A 17,793-nucleotide genomic window follows, 5' to 3' on the forward strand; every position below is an offset into this window, starting at 1 on the left:
ATTCATGTAACCATGAGTAAGTCACTTAACCTCAATGGATCTCAGTTTCCTCATCTTCAAAATAAGAATATTAGGTTAGAAGACTTCTAAGGTTCCCTCTAGTTCTAAATCTATGAATGAATAAAATGTTCCTTGGCCTATTCCATCATCCCTGATGACTTATGATATAGGCTTCAAAGTTTGATCATCTAAAGTTTCCCTGAATAATATACTATTCGAGACCAATATCACATGATCATTTTGAGCAACCTTCAAACGGTCCACTCTGGCTTTCCCTGTAGAAGTCCAATACAATGATGTTCAGAAGTTCAGAGTAAGACCTTTGGAAGACAGAGTTTGTTTTACTTCACTTACTGGTTGCTAAGGGCATTGTCTACAGAGGGTAACCGAAGAGCAAGTTCTGATGGTGAGTGGCCTGGAGACCCTTAGGGACTAAGTCCAGGTGTTCTAGCAAGCACTAAAAGTCAAGTGGAAGGAGTCAGGATCCCAAACCTTGGCAAATTATGAAGTCCTTAGAGCTTGTCATCAGCAAAGGAAGGCTTCCCTATGTTCCTTGCCCTGGATTTAGTTCCTTTCTCCCTTGGTTAATACTCTTATCACCTTACCTGAGGCAAGGTGAAAACTTAGGTTGGAACCAAACACAGTATGAAACTAATGAAAAACTGGAAAAATTCTGTCTTTTGTTTTTCAAGTTGACCCTCACTCCCATCACTGTTTCTGCCCCTTTCTTGTTCAGATTTCCTCCCCTATGGTTGTTTCTATAGCCCAGAAGCCTTCTCTCACCCCCCAAGAACAGCAGAGCAGTACTGGTTCTGGAGAAAATGAAAGAGGGGGAATTCACCTTTCTGGGTACCTAAATGCCATTATTTCAAACCACCAAGTATCTCTAATCTCTTCCTTGTCACTTGGGCTATTACGTGTCTAAGAAATCTTGCCATTGGAGTTTGAAGAGGAGGAGAAAGAACTCAACATGAATAGAAGTGCCTGTGCTAGGCTCCAACCTTTGCCTCCTTGTAGGAATTAGATTTTTTTTTCTAGAGCCTTTTCATATCCATTAGCTAACAAAACATGGAAGGCAGATTTTATCATCCCCACTGTCAAATAAGGAAATTGAGGATCACAGAATAAAATTGACTTGTCCATGGTCACATGACTAGTTTGTGATAGCTCTGGGACTCAACCCCTGGTATTCTGATACCAAGTCTAAGGTTTATCCCACCATACTACTACTAGGGAAAATTTTCCAGAATGACACTAGAATCCATTAGATTGGAGCTCCTTGAGGGCAGGTACTGTTTTTACGTATTTTTTTGTGTGTGTCCTTGGTGCTTAGCACAATGCCTAGCACATAATAGGATCTGAATAAATATTTGTTGACTAGCTAATTTGGTATTGGTAGTGAGATATAGACTCATTACCTGGGAGATACCTGGTGATTCCTCTGAGGTTTTGTTTTTTTTTTTAAGGAAGGATTATGGTTAGCTTTTTTTTTTTCTGGGCTTGTTCAGTGTAGCCCTAATTTCAGACAGGGGGGTGAATAAGATGACCAGGGTCAGACAGTTATTTCCAATGAGTGCCCATCTTGTTTTGGACTGTCTATGTAATGATGGATTTATGATAGAACCTTAGATTCATTTGCTCAGAGGCCAGTCCCACTCCTAGAGCATCCCTGGATAATGGAATTTAATGGCATGGGGACCCAGACTTATTTCCTTTGGAAGAGAACTAATACAGTGATAGGTACTTGTCCCATTCTTGCTAATAGATCAGTTTCCATCTCATGGTTTTAATCTCAGGTTTGCTTTTTCCCCCTCTCCTCTTGTTTCTAGGCTGAACCAACCCACAACCTCTCGTTGACTATGAGAAAGCCAGTAAGTTAATAAAGGTAGTTAGTTTTGCAAAAATCAATTGGCAGAGAAATAGTCTCTGACATAAAAAAAAATGTATTGTGTGTACAGGAGTTTTAAGTCACCAACAGCTGAAGGAATCAGCGTTCTGTGAGGTGTGCACCAGAATTGATGAAAGTGTGTGCAAAGGATGTTTGTTAAGTTGGCAGCTGCAGCAGCAGCAGATCTGTAGCCTGGTGTTTAGCCATGGCAGGGGGGCGTCCAGCTGGCCTGTTTCAGCTTTGGAATAAAGGAAATCATTGTCTTCTTTCTCAGCTAGTCTCCTTCACAAGTTAGTTAAAGAATTCACCATTAAGCAAAATTTACCAAAGGCACCCACGTGTTGAAATGTCAGTTCTCAGAGGGCTTTTCTCATTCCCCCCAAACTGTTACCTCTTATCAAAATCTTTTTCCATTTCCAGAGAATCAAAAGATTCTCTTCTGTTTTAGCACTGTCTGGGGATGGCAGGCTAACCCTAATTTATAATGATTCAGACCTTGCCTTGGGTTTGCCCAGCCCGGCAAATGCTACACAGTCTACCATACCCATTCCCTTGCAAAGCTAAGACAAGAAAGATTAGGGTCAAGAACTGAAAGCTACTTTAAGGAGTGATATAGATCAATATTACAGCACCAAGATGGCACAGTAGGTAGGGTGCCAGGCCTGGAGTCAAGAAAACTCATCTTCCTGAGTTCAAATCTGGCCTCAGACACTTATTAGCTGTGTGACTCTGAGCAAGTCACCTAAGCCTGTTTGCCTCAGTTTCCTCATCTGTAAAATGAGCTAGAGAATAAAATGACAAATCACTCCAGTATCGTTGCCAAGAAAACCCCAATGGAACCATAAAGAAACAACTGAACAACAATTGCAACAAAGATCAATATTAGTTCAATCCAAAAAGAACACGCACAGCTCTACTGTTCACCCTAGTCTTGGCCTACATCTTACAAGAGATATGACCCCAAATTGCAAGATGGGTCCCATAGACAAGACAGGTTCAAGGTACTTTATGGAATTCTATTCATTCAGAACCACAGTTCACAATACTAGTCAACCAGAGTACACAATTAAATAAATCAAAGGCACTTAATGATATACTGCAGTAAAAAGATTTGCAACAAAACACACATTCCCATAAATATGTATACCATTAATAGGTAGAATGGGCACTTATAGGGGCCCCACTCTAGGGGAACAAGTGTGTGTGGTCCTCTGAACACCAATGTTTTCCAGGGATGTTCTCACTGGACTCCCTTCTTGCTGATTGTGGCATCTCTGCTGGGCACGTTGCTCTCCTGACCCCCATAGTTCCTTCCTGCTGTGGAGGTGTGTGTGTGTATGTTTTTTCTACTAGCATGTTGCTATCTTGGTTCTACAGTCTCAGCTGAGTGTTCTCCCAAGAGCTGTATGGCATGTAGTCCTGCTTCTGTCTTTTGTGTTCATCTGCAGAGTCACCCAAACCATTTCAGCTTTACTCTGCTAGGGCATAGTAGTTAGATTCTCTCCCTTAGAAGAGGATACTGATGTTCTTTTGCCATTGCCATAATGCTGTGCTAAGAAGAACCAAGGAAAGTGACCCCCAGGCTAAAGTGAGACTTTTCCTTTTCAACCCCTTATTTCTAAATGGAGAGCAAAGCCCTCTCTTACAAATAACTTCCTAGTTCAGGGTTAGATACTCAGAATTTCCTCTCTGGTTGAGCATTCAAATGAATTTTAGCCAGAATTAAAAGGTCAAATAAGGAGGCATACCTCTCTACCCCGTTGCCCACATTCAAGACACATTCCTGTCTTTATTGTGTATATCTGTCAGCAGCAGAGCCTGATTGTTTTGATGCTATGTTGACCAGAGAGAACTGGAACCTCTCTGTGTAAGACATGTAGCAATAAAACATTTTCCCCATACAATTCACACATTTCCCATCAATTGCACATACTATCATTGAGAGAAATGGACAAAGGTTGAACACATTTGGGAAAAAAACATGTAATGCTGGGCTATGAAAATAGAGGATCAATCTATATCCTTGAAGCTGCAGAGCCACAGTTATATTCTGATGAAGTCATTGCCCTGCTCCTTCTGTACCTTCTCCCTGGTAGTCTCCTGTGTGTCATCTTTGCTGGAGATGTGGACTCTGATGCCCAGTAGTCTCCACTGGGCATTGCTTTGTTAGTCCCATGGTCAGTACTACGAAATGTTGCCAAGTCACTAAGCAACTAAAGTGGTAGAGTTTTTCCTCTGTTTCCACCTTCTGGCTTCAGTTCAGAGGTCTTGTCTGGCATGCTGTCTCTTCTTCACAGCAGAATAAGTGAGCTCTGCATTGCCTTTTTAGCTTAAAATTTATATGATTTTTCAAGGTATAGCTCCTTTGGGAAAGAGCAGAAATCTTAACATACCCAGTTATTGGACTAGAAGGGGGATTGAAAAAAAAATCAACAACACCTTTTTTGGTGAAAAAACCATCCTGCTGTTTTTTCTCCTCAAGAAAAATGGTTTGTTTCCTCAGAGATTTGGCTAGAAGGGAATTTTGCCTCTAAGAAACTCCTCACCTCATGGGACATACTGTAAGGAATACAGAGCATGGCTACTAACATCTAGCCAGTGTCCTCAGGCTTAATTCAATTTTTGGAACTCTTATTTCTTGGTGACTGAGCAATGAATCTCTCTTAAAGATGCCATTCCAGTTTAGGGCTAGAAAGTCTATGTGGCTTCCTATTTAGTTCTCCACTGGGGTACTGTGCCCTTAACTAATTTCAATAGATCATAGGATCATAGCTTTAGAGTGGGTTGGGGCTTCAGGGAATTTCTGCCACAGAAATCCCATAGTCTTGTGGGTCTAATTCTTTTGCAGTGTCTTTGGGGACCTACAATGTTTTGTGTCTGCTACCCTAATGGTTCTAAGCATGCTCCAAAGTTAAGTCCAGATGGCAAGGTCATTGTCCGCCTCTCGCCTAACTACTGTTTCTGGTCTTTCATGTATAGATGAGCTAGCAAAGCCTCTTCAGACTTTGAACCCACAGTACACAAGTAAGTCTCCCCATTTCTGGATCCCCGTTTTGCAATCTTGTAAGGATAATAAGGGTAATAACACTGCAATTCATAAGGAATAGAATAAAAGTGAGCATATATGGAAACATGAAAAAATTGTATGTGTTGGGGAGGTGGGGAAGTCAGGAAGATGAGAGATCATTTGGGGCTGGAGTCATAGCTTGGTGGGGTGCAGAGAGAGGAAGAATGAGGTACCAGTTGAATGTAAACTCCTTGAGGACAGGGACTGTTTTAATTTTGCCTTTTTAATCTCCAAGGTTTAGCATAACTACACATAAGAAGTATTGAATCAATGTTTGTGTGGTTGAATTGGATTATAGGTTGAACTGAAGGTATTCCAGGTAGGGTAAACAGGGGATAGCATCAGTAATGGAATCACAGGATGTTAGACCTGAAACGGATCTCAGAGGTCATCTAGCCCTTTTTCATTTTACAGAGGAAGACACTGAGACCAGATAAGGGAAGTGAGTTACCTAAGCTCATATAGCTAGTTAGGAACAAGTTGGTTGTTGTGTTCGTCCTTCGTTTTTGAAGAAGACCATGACATCAGAGAAATGGTGACATGACTTGCACTTGACTTTGTTTTGAGTGAAGGAGGGCTGTGCAGGTCATCAGCTTCATGTTCTGCTCCTGAGCCATCTGGATCCAGTGACTAGATATTCATAAGGATGACTGGAGATGGCCCAGGATGCAATGGGAGACCTTGGCCTTTTCAGGTACTCACTTAGAGGAAGGTAATGCCCATTGAGTGAATAAGCCTCTTTAAGAAGTAGTTAGGGAATGGCACTTTTAATGAGCAAAAGGAAAAAAAGCTCAATCACGCTGGAAGGGAAAGAGAAACTGTCACTATTGATAATCACTCTAAGCCAGCCATTAAGAGGAGCCTTGGGCAGGGATCTATTGTTGGCCTTCAGAGTGCACTGGATTTAAGGTTTTAGAATGAGAAGGAAGGAAGGAAGGAAGGAAGGAAGGAAGGAAGGAAGGAAGGAAGGAAGGAAGGAAGGAAGGAAGGAAGGAAGGAAGGAAGGAAGGGAGGGAGGGAGGGAAGGAGGGAGGGAGGGAGGGAGGAAAGAAAGAAGGAAGGACAAGTTAAGCACAGAGCTGTCACTTAAACTAGGTCTGATGTTCATTTTGGTATACTAAGGGTCAAAGGGAGGGGGAATAAATTGGGGAGTAGAGTAGACTGGGGGAGGTGAAGACACCAAATTACCTGGAATAGAGAACATTTTCAACATCAAACTCCAATACATTATAATTGTTTAGCTATTGGTACAGATTTTTTTTTAGCCCACAAAGACAATATGCCTTCTAAAATTGTGCACTGCAAAATAATATTTTTTCTGGTTTGCAGATTTTAAAATGGCAAAGAGCTGCAGACTGCTTTGGTCTTTGAATGCATATCTGTTTCTCCAAGTGTAAAAAAGCTTTCAGCTCCAAGACAGTGCCTATTCTGATCTCTTGAGAAAGAGGATGGAAACTGTGGGAGGCCAAAGGCCCCAGCAAACAAATTGGAAAGGAATGTCTGCTAACTGGGAAGGTGAGACAATGAAATAAAAATAAAATTAGTCCTGGTGAATCGAGCAATGACAATACATCAGACACCACAGTCTGCAGGGAAATACTGGTCAGCTCAGCCTGGATTAAGTTGAGGCCATAACTGCATTCTAAAGTTAAATTTGGAAATGGGATGAGGTGGGAAAAGCTGTACTTATTCAATGTGAAATGCAATTGTCTGTCAATTCAGAAACTGAAATACGTGTAGCAAATTGTATTTAAGGTTCTATTGTTGTAGGGAGATTATCTAATGCTGGATTTTTAAGCATAGGCTTCTAATGCCATTACTGCTGGTCAGCTTTCCCTGGCAGGTAACCTTGTAGAGCAAAGGACTGCAGAGCTTGAACAGCATATGTGATCAAACAGGACAATTCTTTTAAAAAATTGAGTTCTCTGTGGCAATTTGAGACCTGTAATCAGCAAATTAGATGATTACGGCAGGGATAAAAATAGTCCTCTCACAATGTCCAAGGTAGAAATGTGATTTGAATTTCAAAATGTTAAACGGCGCAGTAGGGAAATGTGAGGTTGGGTAAATATGATGAGACATGATCAGATTTGATTTCTTGCTCTCTCTCTGCCATAAGGTAGAGCCTAATTGTCTGTCTGCATAAACGCAAATAGCTTTGTTTAGAATCAGAGGTTGGAAGGGTATCATATACTGTCCTCCAAAGCCCCAAAACAAGGGGCTTCCAGTCCTTTGCTGCTTGCCTTTTCCCAAAATTCTCTATGAATGATTTATCTACTTTATGTAAAACCTGTCCCATTCTGTCTCCAGAAAAATGATGTGTGGAGATGGCAGATTCAAAGGGATTGTTCATAGAATCATTGAATCTGAGTTGGGGGACTTCAGAGCCCTGAACATGGATAGGAATCCCCTCTCCAGTATCCCTGACAAGGGGCCTTTGCTTGAAGACTTCCAGGGAAGGGGAACCCACAGTCCCTCAAGATGGCTTATCCCACTCCTGGACAGTTCTAATTGTTAAAGCATTCCTCTTTATGTTGAGACTAAATTTGTCTCTTCGCTGCTTCTACCCTCTGCTCCTCATTTTGACCTTCAAGACCAGGCAGAACAAGTGGAATCCCTCTTTGAGGTGACAACTCTTCAAATACTTGAAAACAACTATCATTGCCCTTTTTACATCTTTTCTTTTCCAGACTAAACATATCAAGCTTCTTCAGCCTACCTTCAAAAGATATTAAGAATCTGAAGATCCTTTACTAGTCAATAACTTTTCTAGAATGCAGTACCCAGAACTGATATGGTCTGAACAGGGCAGAATATAAGGGGCCCACCACCTTCATATACCTAGACACAACACCCACCTCTCTTAATGGCACCTAAAATCGCATTAGCATTTTTGATTGTTGTATCACACTATTGACTCACATTGAGCTTGTAAGATACTAAAACCTCTAGATTTTTTTTGGATAAATTTCCATCTGTCTAGCCATTCCTCCCACACCTTGTACTTGTGAAAATGAATTTTTGAGCCCAAGTTCAACACTTGAAATGTAATGGGATAAATGTATAATTTATAGATCTTTTTGAATCCTGTCATCCAAAGTGTTAGCTATCCCTCTTAGCATTTTGTCATTGATAAGCATATCACATATTGTTTTAACTAAGTGGTTGCTAGAGATGTTAAACAGCACACTGCCACCTCACATCCTTGGGTCACTCTCCTAGGGTCTTCCTTTGAAGTTGGCATTATACCATTAATGACAACTCTTTGAGTCCTACCATCCATCTAGTTCTGGTCTCACCTAACTCTCCCATCACCTAGTCCTCATCTCTCCAACTTGTCCCCAAGGATAGCATGAGAGACTTTGTCTCAACAGCTTTACTCAAATCCAAGCAAACTCTATCTATATCCTTGCCCTAGTGTACCAAGTCTCTATGTCACCACTTCCTTTTCTAGAGGTTCATTGGTCATCCTTTTAATGATATAGTCTAGAACTTTGCCAGTTATGAAAGTCAAATTCATGTATGTAGCTGAGGTAGAACAGAGTTCATGTAGTACATTCAATAGAATACAAGTTCATGTAGCTTGCTGATTATCTTCTCTTTCTTTTTTTTGAACATCAAGCCATTTTAATTTCTCCAGTCCTGTGGTAGGTCTCCTGTTCCTCCTGATCTTTTGAAGATTACTGACAGGCTTGGCAATCCCATTCACTAGTTCTTACAGAACTCTGGGAAATAATTCATTGACTGTTCTCCTTTGAAGTTCACTCTGTCTGAATTTATCACTGTATCCAGATCTTGCAGCTGTCAGATAATAATCTTTAGGATATGCTCTCCTTTTTCCAGGAGTTAAGTACCTGACCAGCAGTGTTCCTCTAGAGCAGGGCTCCTGCACAACTAAGGGAATTCAACATAAATATGATGCTTCCTCAAACATCTTAACTTCTTAGTTCTTCAGCCTACTCAATTCTCATGACCTACCTCAAGCACATGCAAGAAGGGTCATACCCTTGGTACTGCTATTACTCACAAGTGTTCAACTTCCACAGTCAAGAACTCTGATAATGCTTTAAATGATCATCATCTCCTATCACCTCATTTCTCCTTATGCCTTACTCCTCCTGGATGTGCCCTTCACTAACCTTGTGACTCCAATCTCTCCATCTTCTCAGTACTTTCCCAGGCCATCACACCTGGTCTAGCTGTACTTTCTTTCCAGTCCCAATCTCTTTATTAACTCGTTCAATTCTACATTATCCTTTACTCTTGAATCCCTTGCTCCCCTGTCCTAGTGCTATTCATGTCTTGCCAAACTCCAAGCCTCGATTACTGCTCTCATTTATCTCCTCTGCTCCTGCTCATGTGGAACAGAATTGGAAGAAGTCATGCCACTATTTTGACTGGATCAACCACATATGTAGACTATCTAATTTCAACTGGGCCCTCACTGAAGAAGACAACCCTTTTACTTCTCTTAAATTGATTCTCCCACTCGCCACAGATGACCTTCCAAACACTTTCATCTTTCTTTAAGCTTCCCAAATCACCTGCCCTACCTTCATCCTCTTAGCCACTGACCTCACTTCATACTATCCAGAGAAAATTAAAGTCATTTGTCACAAGTTCCCTCTTCTCTTTTCTATATCCCAAAATCCCTTAGTATTTTATATTTTTCCATTCTCTCCTCCTTTACTGCAATTGAGCAGGTGGCTCTTCTCCCCAAGGATCACCCTTCTCTATGGACCATTGATCTCTTCTCTTTCCATCTTCTCTAGCAGCTTACCCCCCATATCTATCAACTCGATATCTCTCATCTTCGACATCTGCCTTTATACTTGTTCCTTTCCTGAAACCTACAGAAATGCCCTTATCCTCATACTTAAAAAAAATCACCTCACTAGATTCTGTTATCCCTACAAACCATTGCCTTATACTTCTTCTTTCTTTTTTCAGCAAAATGCCTTGAAAAATCTGTCTGTACTCATTTGTCTTTACTTCTTCTGCCTTCATTTACTTCTCAATCCTTTACAATCTTGTCAACTTTATACTAAACAGAAAATTTCAAACTGAATGTACCATAGGCATCTCAAACCCAACATATCCAAAACAAAATCCACTATCTTTCCCCTTCCACTCCTAAATGCATCCCTTTTCTGAACTTTTCTACTTCAGTCCAGGGTTTAGCACAGTGCCTGGTACATAACAAGCACTTACAGAATGCTTGCCTTGACCTGATGAAGGCACTCCCATTCTTCCATTCGCCAGAGTAAACTTGTCCTTGACTTGTCATTTCCCTCACCCTTCTTTACAATCAGTTGTCATGTCTTGTATCTAGGAAGGCGAAGGGAATAACCATTTATATAGTGCCTACTATGTGTCAGATGCTGATCTAAGTGCTTTTTACAGTGTTGTCTCATTTAATCCTCACACCAATCCTGTGAAGTAGTTGCTGTTAAATCTATTTTACAGTTGAGGAAACTGAATGACTTGCATAGGGTTGCATAACCGAAACCAGATTTGAACTCAGATTTTCCTGACTCCAGGCCCACTGTGAAAGCAGCTGCCTCTGTCTAAATCTATAACATTCCTCATATTTATTCCCTTCTCTGCTCTAATGAAGCCAACACCCTAGTTTGGTCCCTCATCACCTCTCCCTTGGACTATTGCAATAGCCTCTTAATTGGTCTTCTTACCTAAAGTCTTTTCCTTCTCTAATTCATCCTCCACATGGCAAGCACAATGATTTTCCTAAAACCCAGGTCTGACCATGTCACTTCCCTACTCAATAAACTCCAATGGATCCCTATGACCTCTAAGAGCACCTATCAACATTTCTGGCTTTTAAAGCTCTTCGTAACAACCTGGCCCCAGACTAGCTCTTGAGACTTCTTATATATATATTATGCCCCTCTTCAGACTCCACTTGCTTTTCCTCACACACATAAAACTCAATCTCAAGTTTCTGTGTCTTGTCCCCCTTCCCTTGACTAAATATGTAGCTCCTCTCTCCTAAGAGGGCTGAACAGTCAATAAGCATTTATTAAGTGCCTTCTATCTACCAGGCACTGTGCTAAATACTGACAAAAAGGCAAAAGACAGTCCCTGCTCCCAAGGAACTCACAATCTAATGAGGGAGATAACATGAAAAAAGAAGTTACGTGCAAACAATATAATAAATAATGTGATTATATATAATAAATATAATATATATAATAAATTCTATGATTCTGCTTATATGAAGGTGGATGCAGTTTCTGATTAGCTAAGAAACCTCTGAGTCTATGACATGGCATATATGGTGTATAGAGGAAGATACAACTTCAGTTTTAGAGAGAAAGAAAGAAAGAAAAATGTGGAGCAGATTTTGACAGAGAAAGTGCAAACTTTTGAATGGTGGAAAGGAATCCCCAGGCGTGTGAGAAAAGCTGAACCCTCAACGTGTTCCTTCACTCCCTTTGCCTGCTTCTCCAGAGGCTACATGCAGATTTCCCCAATGAGATCATTCTCTTCTTGGTTGAGTTGAAATTTTACCTCACTTTGAGATGAAGAGCTTAATTACTCTTGTGTATTCTATCCTTCAGCATAACTTCCTTGATTTCTGTTTTATTGTTTACTTTGAGAAGCATTTTTTTTTTTGAGTGCTAATTGTGACTGCGTTTTGTGTACCAGGTGTTTGGTGAGAGAGAGCTAAATTGACCAAGATTAAGCTGGTATCCTCCCTTTTAAAGGAGAAATGTAGCATTGATCCTGAAATTCCAAAACAAAACTGTACCCTTACACTTCAAATATCTGATATGAACTAAAGAGAGAACTTCAAAACCCCTTTTGGAAATAGGAGAGTGAAGGAATGAACATTCAGTTACATCCCTCTTTCTACCCAAAGATAAAAATTGCAGTGGAGTAGGACATTTCAGATCTTATTAAGCAAGTATAACCCTGCAACTGGGGCTACCCCAGGTTCCTGTGGCCAGGGTTTAAACTTATTACATGAGCTGATAAATTAATTGCAAATGAATGATTGAAAAAGCAACTTATAAAGAGCTTACATTAAGTACATACCACGTACTGTGCTAAACTCTGGGGATATAAATACAAAAAGTAAGATGTTTGCTGCCCTCAAGGAGCTTAGATTCTAACAGGCAATAGCTATAGCTATATAGTACATATATGCATATATATGTATATATGTGTATATAACTCTATAACTCTGTGTGTGTATGCACACATATAAATAGAATGATAGCTAGGAATGGTAAATAGAGTAGCTGGACAATTGACTGCTGTGTCCTTCCCTTTTTAGCAATAGTAGTATGGATTTGATTACTGTTCCTGAGGAAGAAGTAGAAAGAAAGAGAGTGGGGAAAGAGGGAACATATGAGACTTCCTGCCTGACAGAAAGATGGCAGCCTTGTCACTAGTCAGAAGCAACAGGGGGTGAGAGTGACAGCTGGAGTACTGAATTTAAGCCTGATGAGGGTAAGGGGATGGCAGGAAGATGGCTGTAGTGCATCAGAATGTACCCCCTTTATATTTCAGTCCTGTAGAATCCCTGATCTCCTTCAAGACTCAGTTCAAGCCCCACTTTCTACAGGAGGCCTCCCTTAGTCAGGGCTATTATGTGCCTTCCTATTTAGCCTCTCCTACCTCAACCCTTTCTCTACTTCAATCCCATCTTTCACACAGCTGCCAAAATTATTTTCCTAAAGAACAGGTCTGATCATGTCAAATCTTTTCAGCAAACTCCAGTGGCTCCCTATTGCCTCAAGGATCAAATATAAATTCCTCTGTTTGACGTTTAAAGCTCTTCACAACCTGGCCCCTTCCTACCTTTCCAGTTTTCTTTTTCTTGACTGCCTTACTCCCTTTTCCCCTTAAACTCTTTGATCTAGCCATCCTGGCTTACTTTCTGTTCCACACTCGATGTCTGTTCCTTGCATGGGCTGCCCCTCATGCCTGGAATGCACCTCCTACCCCTCTATCCTCTACCCCCCAATACTTGCACTTTACCTCTGCCTCTCAGAAACCCTGGTTACCTTCAAGACTCAGCTGATGTGCTACCTTCTTCATGTGGCCTTTCCTGGTCCCTGTCCCCACCAACTGCTAGTACACCCCCTCCCAAAATTGCCTTGTATTTCTTTTGTATATATTTATTATGTGTACCAATTGTCAATCTTATTAAAATATAAATACCCGGAGGATAAGGACAGCTTCACTTCTTTCTCTATGTCCTCAGCTCTTAGTCCAATACCCACCCAACACACAGTAAATGCTTAATAAATGCTTCTTTGGTTGATGGAGTTGAACTCATCAATGAAAGCCAGTTACATGTTCTCTTACTATCTCAAGTCCATTGTACTATCCCAGGAACAAGTCAAGAATGTATTGGTTCCCAAGTGAAACAACTGAAAATATTTGTCAGTATCAGTTTGAGTGCATCTTCACGAAAAACAGTGAAACTGGCATCTAGATGATTCAGTGGCACAAGATGCCCTCCTAGAAGACAGCTTATAGTCAGTTACTGTTCTAAAAAGTTCTAAGATTGAAAAGATAGAGGCATTGGCCATCACCATCTCAACTCTTAGACTTCATTTAAAACTTCATTTAAACTTCATTTAAAAGGTGTTTTTCTTCCTGGGAAAAATATTCATTGGGGCTTGTTCCTATTCTGGTTTGAGTTCTTTTTTCATGCATAGGATTTTAAGGAAAGGCTACTGCTCCCAAAAAACCAATTTCTGGAGAAATGACTTTCTCCATAGCTAATTCTTTTCTTTCCTTCATTAGTTCTCCCTCTCTCCAAAAGTGTATCATTTGAAACAGACTTCACTGGTCTGCATTGTATTAGTACAGACTACTTTGTTCTAGGCCTCTGAATATGTTGTTCCTATGGCCAATGCTTCTAGAATTGCTTTTTTTAAAAACTTTTAAAATTTGGGATTCTGTTGTATCTGCTCCTCTTATGCTGTGGATGTAGTCTTTTAAAAAACATTTTACCAATACTATTTTTTACCCTATCACTGGCACTTCCCAATGCCTTGGTATGGTAGATGGAGAGTTTGTTTTAGATTCAAAAAGATCTGGGCTCAAATCCTGCTTCAGAAACTTACATTGTAACTCTGGGCTTAACCTTTCTATTCCTCAGTTTACTCATTTGTAAAATGAGGGAGCTGGGATCCATAACTTTTAGGCTCCCTTTCGGCTCTAAATGTATGAGCCTATTATCCTTCCCCTACTCCAACAAACCACTACCTCATAACAAAGAAATTTAGAAAAAGAAAATGAATCAATGCGTTGACCATATCTAGCAGGATATTCCTTACTGTGCAGCCAAAGCTTACCACCTGTATGGTGAGAGTCAGGTGGCACACTTTAACCTAAATTCTCAGAAGACATGGCTGGTCATTGCATTAATCAGAGTACTAAAGATGTTCAATCTTCTTTTACTTTATAGTATTGTGGTCACTGTGTAAACTGTCCTGGTTCTCTTTTGTTTACTTTACTTTATGCCATTTTGTACAAATCTTTTCAAGGTTCTCTAAAATTTTTGCATTCACTATTTCCTAGGTTTAAATGAAGTTAAATTATTTTACAGTAATATACCACAATTTTTTTAACCATTCCCCAGTCAATGGGCACCCACCCTTTTCCCCCCACTTCATTGTTGTTGTTATTCAGCCATTTAATTCATGTCCAACTCTTCGTGACCCATTTGGGGTTTTCTTGCAAAAATACTGGAGTGGTTCACCACTTCTTTCTCCACCTCTTTTTACAAATGAGGAAACTAAGGCAAACTTGACCCAGATTACCCAGCTAGTATTTGAGGCCAGATTTGATCTGGGAGAGATGAGTCTTTTTGATTCCAGGCTAAGCACTCTATCTGCTGTGACACCTTGCTTACCCTTCCAGCTCATTGGTTGTCACAAAAGGTGCTGTTATAAATATTTTTGTATATATGGGACATTTCCCTCTGTTTTTGACCTTGTTGGGGTATGTCTAGTGGTGGTCTTTCCAACTCATATCTATTTAGTGTTTTATTGGACATTTCCATCATTTTGTGATGACTTTATTTTGAATTTTTTTCTTGCTTTCTTAGGTCCTTCATTTCCTATCTTGTTAACACCCTGAAGACAATATAAGATCCCTAATATGCGCCATTTCTTAGGAACACATTTTTCACCCAAGATGATGCAGAAGTAGTTAGAAGACTGCTGATTATGCAGCCCTTTCTTCTTCCTTCAGTCTGTCACCCAAGGATTTTTGGCTTTGGATGACATAATGACACGATAATGAAGAACATCCAGTCCCCATGAAATCATAAACAAGTTGTCTCCCATATGGCTCTTAAGTTCCTCTTCTATAAAACCTAAAAGCAATCATCCAACCAGCATCTAAGTGACCTCTATTATGCCTTCCTGCTTGGATTCAGTGTACCCTATGAGAGAGCTGCAGGTGTAATTCCAACAGAATGATCGTTAAATATTTTCTTTTAGTAAACTAAATGAACAAAAACAAAACACACTCTTGTTTGTTGTTAGTGCTTTCTCTCTCTCCCCAAACTACATAGTAATAATTTTGTATATATTTTTCTATCCTTCCGTATGTACATGTTGTATCCCCCATTGGGACATGATGAGCTACCTCTGTGAGGGGAGAGACTGTTTCACGTATCTTTGTATATCCAGCACTTGCTATTGTGCCTGGCCCATGTGTGACCTAGCGTTTAATAAATGTTGGTTGATTGACTGATTCCTCATGTTCTTGCTTCTTCTAGTTTTTCTAACCTGTCTTTGGGCAGGATGTTGCTCTTTTCACCCTTTAAGGTGTTGGACAGAGTTCCAAAGGCACTAAATGAGTTCTTCCCAGACTCCATCAACTCTAGTTACCTTGAAATGAACTTTGGTAGTTATAGCAGTGTAGATGTCATTACAATTTAGTAACAGATTATATTTATATAATGTCTTACAGTTTGCAAAGCACTTTATATACATTACTGAAGTAGTGAGACTCTGTACTTATCCTCCCAACTGACATGTGCATTAGCAGGTTGGGTCCTCAGGGAACAGCTGGTTGTATCTCATCTAGAGGTGTATGAGATGTTCAGGGAGGACTAAAGTACCTCTGATGTGAGGGCTCCCACTTTTAGTGTCCTCTAACATTCAACTCTCATCTATGGCTCCAAGAAGCTGTAGCAACACCCCAGTAAAAGCGTCTCAGCTGGTAGGCTAAACCAGGTTGAGGGTAATTGATGGGGCCAAGGCCGTTGGTGAGTTATGGGGATGTCTATCATAAGTGTGTGAAGACTTACTCAGGAAGAATGGGTGGATGAGAACAATTTGTTTCAATAGCCATGAAGGCAGCTGAAGCTGAAACACTCTGGCTAGAAATTGAAGGCTTCAAGGTCATCCACTGCATCCTGGGCCATCACCAACTGCCCTGACTTTTGTCTTGTCACTGGACTTTGATGACTCTGGAAGATGTCATTGGTCCTCTTGAAAACAAAGGACCTCCCCCTCAGTATTCTAGGGTACCCCCAAGTGATAATGAGGTTCTTCAAATGCTATCTATCATCTTGAACTTCTATCAGAGGCTCCTACCAAGAATGTTCTCCAAATATTAATCTCCAGTGACTACTGCCCTATAATCAGTTGCCAGAACCTGTTAGTATCTCCCCAGTATCATTTAGCCGGTTGATATCTCCTTGATACCATCAATAAGTAATCAACAATTAATAAGCTTTTAAAAAGGAATGTTTACTGAGAAGTTAAAGCAGGAACAGGAGTCCAAACATACCACCCTTTAACCAGGAGCATACTCTCCCCTTTTCCACCTTGATTCCTGGGGAGAGAATTTTAGATTTAGAGTAGTTGTGACAGTCCTCTTCCCAAGGAGGTTACATTCAGGTGTGGTAGTTAAAGAATGAGTTACTCCCTTGCAAGTAGGACATAATGTCTTGGCAGCCAGGTGGATCCACTGCTAGATGAGGGTCTATCATCTTGCTCCTCTGGACTATTTCCTTCCCTGGCTTGGGATCTTAAGTGTTGGAGGACAGATTTAGAACTATAGATAACTGATTACTCTCCTTTCCCCTCAACCCCAAACATGTTTTCTTTCTTTCTTTCTTTCTTTCTTTCTTTCTTTCTTTCTTTCTTTCTTTCTTTCTTTCTTTCAGGAGAGGGGGTAATATTTCCTGTCCAATGAAACTTGTAACATTAACTTTGACCAATTTTCTTACACAAATGTTTTTTAAACAGTCAAAATCTCATTGATAATGCCTTACTTAACTTACTTAACTTAACTACTTTAAGATAACATAACCTTACTTAACTACATTAAGAACTCCAAGACCAGCAAGACCCCTACTCAAGTTATTTTTAGGCTTTGAAAAATCAGCCTCTTTTCTAGAATAATCTGAAGCAATGCTACTTTTTTTCATCTTTTAAATGAGTGATTTCAACTAGATGATTAAAAAACACTTCCAGCTCTATAAGTCTACATTTTTATTATTTCTATTTTTTTTTAAGACTAGGTCTCCACCTCTCAACTAGGTTGGAAGTACAAGCACTACGTCTAATAGCTAACATTTATACAGAACTCACATCTGCTAGGTACTGTGCCAGATACTGTACAATTATTATCTCATTTGATCCTCACAATAACCCTAGGAGGTAGCTGCTATTATTATTCTCATTTTACAAACAATAACAACAATAATAACTAACATTTATGGTTATATAGTTTAAATACATAGTAAGTGTTAACTTACTATGTGCCAGGAACTGTTCTAAATAATTTAGAATTATTATCTCATTTGTTCCCCACAACAACCTTCCGACACACATGCTAT

At 40.1% G+C, this 17,793-nt stretch overlaps 1 long non-coding RNA gene across 1 annotated transcript; it reads left to right on the forward strand.

The window, feature by feature from the left end:
* Positions 1 to 1,739: 1,739 nt before the first annotated feature.
* Positions 1,740 to 15,792, forward strand: LOC140526791 (uncharacterized). Its single transcript, XR_011974527.1, has 4 exons — positions 1,740 to 1,871; positions 4,868 to 4,912; positions 6,285 to 6,470; positions 15,043 to 15,792. It is a non-coding gene; the product is annotated as an uncharacterized lncRNA (long non-coding RNA).
* Positions 15,793 to 17,793: the final 2,001 nt, after the last annotated feature.

Source organism: Notamacropus eugenii, chromosome 1, assembly GCF_028372415.1.
Source record: "Notamacropus eugenii isolate mMacEug1 chromosome 1, mMacEug1.pri_v2, whole genome shotgun sequence".
Lineage (NCBI taxonomy): Eukaryota > Metazoa > Chordata > Mammalia > Diprotodontia > Macropodidae > Notamacropus > Notamacropus eugenii.